Source organism: Gossypium hirsutum, chromosome A08 (genome assembly GCF_007990345.1).
Source record: "Gossypium hirsutum isolate 1008001.06 chromosome A08, Gossypium_hirsutum_v2.1, whole genome shotgun sequence".
NCBI lineage: Eukaryota > Viridiplantae > Streptophyta > Magnoliopsida > Malvales > Malvaceae > Gossypium > Gossypium hirsutum.
The window spans coordinates 62,754,040-62,759,297 of record NC_053431.1 but is presented as its reverse complement, the minus strand read 5'-3'; positions in this window follow the sequence as shown (position 1 = coordinate 62,759,297).

The following is a 5,258-nucleotide window of genomic DNA, read 5'->3' as shown; positions in this document are numbered from 1 at the left end:
ACCACCTGAATTAGAGAAGATTTATGATGTGTTCCACGTATATATGTTACGCCGGTATCGTTCGGATCCTTCACATGTAATTTCACCGACGAAAATTGAGCTACAACCGGATATGACTTACAATGAAGAACTGATTAAGATTTTAGCTCGGGAGGTCAAGCAACTAAGAAATAAAAGTATCGCTCTCGTGAAAGTATTGTGGAAAAAGCACGGCGTAGAAGAGGCTACATGGGAGCCTGAGGAAACTATGAGGAATCAATACCCACACCTATTTACCGGTAAGATGTTCGGGGACGAAAATCCTAAAAGGGGAGAGTTGTAATATCCCGAATTAGGGCCTAATCAGAATAGTGGTTTCAGGACCACAAATTTGAGATAAAAATAAATATTTTATTATCATTTTAAGGTCTATGGTATGATTTCACGATTTTTTGAAAATTTCGTTTAGAAATTTTATCGATAGAGGGTCTAATTTATATTTAGGACTAAATTGCAAAAGTTGTAAAATGTGTGTTCTAGTTCACAAAGGTACTAAGTACTTGTGAGTAATGGGTTTGTAAAGTGGATGTCTTTGGATAGTAATTAGACCATTATACTAGTTTTGACAAAAATACCTAAAGGAAGATAAAACACCATAGTTTTTAATTAATGACATTTTGGTCATTTAGTTATTAATATGAATTAAAAACAAAATTAAAAGCCAATTTTTGTCCATATTCAACCCCTTGGCCAAATTTCACATGAGAAAGACATATCTAGGGTTTTTGAAGCTTCTAAGCTCGATTGTAAGTCCATTTTAGGCTCGTTTTTAATGTTTTTTTACGTTTTTGGAGTCCCGATAACTTGATTAAGCTTATTCTAGCAATAATTTAACCTAGGGTTTATATTTGGAAAAATACCCATAGGTGAAATGTGTTTATTTTGATGTTTTATGGTAGAATATGAAGCTTGAAATTGTGTTAAACAACTTTTGCTAAGTGATTTTACGTGAAAACGAGTAAAACGACATAATCAGTAAAAATACCTAATGTTCATAAGTACATGTTAGAGTGAGAATTTGATGTTGCCATAGAATGGAAAAATGATCAGCATGTCATAAAACATAAGAAAATAGGATGAAGTTTAATTTCTGAGCCTTGGGGCAAAAGTGTAAATATGTAAAAGTTTAGGGGCAAAAATATAATTTTGCCAAAGTTTGAGTCAAGGACTGTTTTAATAAATGTGAGTATTAAATAAGCTAAATTTGTTTTTTTAGATCAAGAGAAATAGAATTCGAGTCGTGATCGAGGGAAAAATAAAGTTTACGAGGAATAGGCTCGATTTCTAACATTTTGTACCGAGGTAAGTTCAGGTGTAAATGTAGCAACATAATTGTCATTTTAAGAAATTTAATGTTATTTATATGATATGATGATTATTATCATGAAATATTATGCTTTGTGGATTATTATTTAGTAATATGCAAATTATGTGAGCTACTTGATAAATATGAAATGCTATCAAGTATCGGTTCCGACATTCCGTGGAAGACAGCAAAGATGTGTGATTGAGGAAAATCTCATTTAAACCCTGGGAATAGATTAGGATACAAGTGACATGTCACTAGGATATTTGAGTTCTGAGCTCGTTGAGTTTCGTCTGAGTTCGTGAGATGTAACTAGGTATCCATGCTCGTTGAGTTGAGTCCGAGTTCACTTATGGATGCGAACACCCGAGCTCATTGAGTTGAGTCTGAGTTAGCTTATGGGCGGGTTACATGGTAGCTTGGCTACATAATTTCTGCAGGCTATTGAGTTTGTCTAGCTGCGGGTATGGCATTTATGTACATGCAATCCGTGTATCCAAATTATATTCCGATGTGTTCAACGGGTGAATCTTAAGTGAATAAGAAGAATACTTAAGATGAAGGTGACATGTTGGTAAGTGTAGTGAATGAGAAAATTTGGACAGTTATGCGCTTAAACCCTCGGGTTGAGAACTTGGTATGATGAAATCGTGGTAAGATAGTAAATGCAAATGTAACATGAATGTCTTGGTGATATTTATACAAATGATGTTTTATGTTGGATTGCATGATTATGTTACTTGCTATTTACATGTGAACTTACAAAGCATTTATGCTTACTCCCTCATTTCCATTCTTAGTAGTTTTGACAAGCCAGCTCGGAAATTGGGAACGGTCAAAGGCTTGCTCACACTATCCGTGGACCATTTTGGTATTGTGGCTTGTATATTTTGAGTATGGCATGTATAGCATTATAATCATTTTGTGTATATGATCTTATGATATGGCTATTGGGTGGTAAGGAAATGTTTGGTAATGATTAGCCATTGGAATGGCTAATCAAGATCATATTCAGTGTTATGTATACTTAATGTGCTATCTAATCCATGGAAATTCATAAAAAGGTGAAATAAATTGTTTGAAATTGTTTGAGTGATAATTTAAGTCTGTTAACGCCTCCTGCTCGACTCCGGCGACGGTCTCAATTAAGGGGGTGTTACAGAACAAATTGTTGAATTAGGGGTTTAATTGACAGAATTTCTAGTTAGAATTGATTAAATGATTAAATTGTAAAGTAAGCTATAAGTTTTGTGTTAGAGGGATTAAATTAAAAAAATTGACATTAGGGTTTTATTATGAACATTAGATAGTTAAGTTGAATTTGGTAGGAAATTAAATAGAAATAAAGTATGAATTGAGTTAGAAAAGTAGGTGAACTTAGTTAGGACCAAATTGAAAATAAGGTAGAAGTTGAATATAAATTCAATTATTTAATATAAATTAGTGTGGTATTAATAGTGTAAATTATTTTAATCTTCGTAGCTAGCAAAGAACCAGAAGCATCGGCACAGAAGGGAAAAGAGAAGATTATCAAGGAGTAAACTCGAGGAAATCACGGTTTGTATTATTATAATTCAAATTATTTACTATTAAATTTTATATTTAAATTATGTAGTTGATAAGTAAATTATGAGGGAAGTGTATTATAGAATTGTATAAAATTGAGTTACAAGATTAATATGTATTGAAATTGAATTGCATGTAGATTGAAATGAAAAATATATTGAGTTGAATTGTATATTGAATTGAAAGTGAATTTGATATGAAAGTGAAATTGAATTGAGAACTGGAATAGTCGGATATAGTTGGCATGCCATAAGATTGAAAGGATTTGGAGATTTTTTGGCTTGGCCAAGGAGACACTGATGTTACTATATTTCTTCGGACTATCCGAAGAGGCACTTAATGCCATTCTGGTGTGTTTGGGTAGATTATTCTGGTGTGTTTGGGAGGATTATTTTGGTGTGTTTGGATGGATCATTCTGGTGTGTTTGGTGGAATCATTTTGGTGTGTTTGGTTGGAATTCGTGTATCCGTCAAGGTATGAATTTTTGTTAATAGGGTGAACAAATGAACTGAGAAAATCAAACGAATTTGATTAATCGTACTATTGAAAGTATGAAAAAGAAATTGTGAGTCGAATTGTGAATTGAAATGGGATGTGAGATTTGAAAGGCTGAACCTTAGGTTCATGAATTTGATAAAAGACCAAATTGTTGATATATGATATTAGTTGATGAAATGTTATAGATGATATATGAATTTGAATGTAAATTATTTCTTATGATTTAAAATGTTATATGATTGATATCCGAGGTTCATAGGGCCATATGAAGTATCCGAACGAATTGGTCCAGTTGCGTATAGATTGATTTTGCCCCCTGAACTTGATAAAAGACCAAATTGTTGATATATGATATTAGTTGATGAAATGTTATAGATGATATATGAATTTGAATGTAAATTATTTCTTATGATTTAAAATGTTATATGATTGATATCCGAGGTTCATAGGGCCATATGAAGTATCCGAACGAATTGGTCCAGTTGCGTATAGATTGATTTTGCCCCCTGAACTTGAAAAGATTCACGACGTCTTTCATGTTTCGATGCTTCGATGTTATAGATCTGATCCATCACACGTAATTAATCCATCAGAGGTTGAAATTCAATCCGATATGAGTTATGAAGAAGAACCGATTCGTATCTTAGCTCGTGAAGTGAAAGAGTTGCGAAACAAAAGGGTTCCGTTAGTAAAAGTGTTATGGCTCAAACACAGGATGGAAGAAGCTACTTGGGAACCCGAGAACTCTATGAAAGAGCGATACCTAAACCTATTTACCGATAAGATTTTCGGGGACGAAAATTTCTTAAGTGGGGGAGAGTTGTGACAGCCTTAAAGTGACCCTAGTCGGAAAGCGGTTTCGGGACCGCTAAACCGAGTCACCAAATTATTTGAATATGATATTTATTGTCTAAAATATGTGAATATGAATGTGTGAAAGTTTTAAGCTTTGATTTAGTAAATTGCATGTGAATTTAGTCAATAGGACTTATGTGTAACACTTTTGAAATGTGGTAGGTCAAAACATAAGGATCTATTAGTGCATGTAATAAAAGGGGTGGACTTGCATGTCAATTTTCCCCCTAATTAGTAGTGGCCAGCCATGACAAATAGGGTGGACAAAGTGTGATGGGCAAAACATGTCATAAACATGTTATGTTGGTGTTTCATGGGAGGAATGATAAAATAAGGAGCATGGTAATAAAATAATGGAGGGGAAAATGATGAAAACAAAGAAAAAAAAAGTGTCCATCCTTTTTCATTTTTTGGCCGAAAGTTCTAAGGAGGAAGGAGGAAGGAAGGTGCTCTCTTGCTTCATGTTCGGCTTGGAAGAGGATTCGGAAGAGGTTCGGCCATACTTGTATCTAGGTTAAGGTATGTTGATGTTGTTCCATGAGATTCATGCATGCTTTTAGTTGTTAGCTTGAGTTCTACCTAGCCCATGGTTCAAATCTTTGCTATGTCATGGAGATGATATTCGGCTAAGGTGGATTGGTGTTGATGTCATTTGCATGCTAAAAGTGAGGCTTTGTAAGGATACATGTGAAGGTGGATTGATGACATTTGAATTTTCTTTTTAGCATTTTTTAGTTAGACATTAAGTTCTTTGTTTAACCATGACCAAAATTGAAATGGTATGGTGTTTTGATGCATTCGGCCATGGTAGGAAGTAGAAGAGAAATATGGTTGTTGTTCACGTTATTTGGATGAGAAATGGTAGTAAGGTGAAGTGCAATTGTTAGTGTTTGATTTACTAGTGTATATAGTTGTACTAGCCGAGTTTTGAAATTGAAAAAGGGTTTGAGCACCATGTGTGGTATTGAGATTGTTTGAGTAAATTCATAGTCA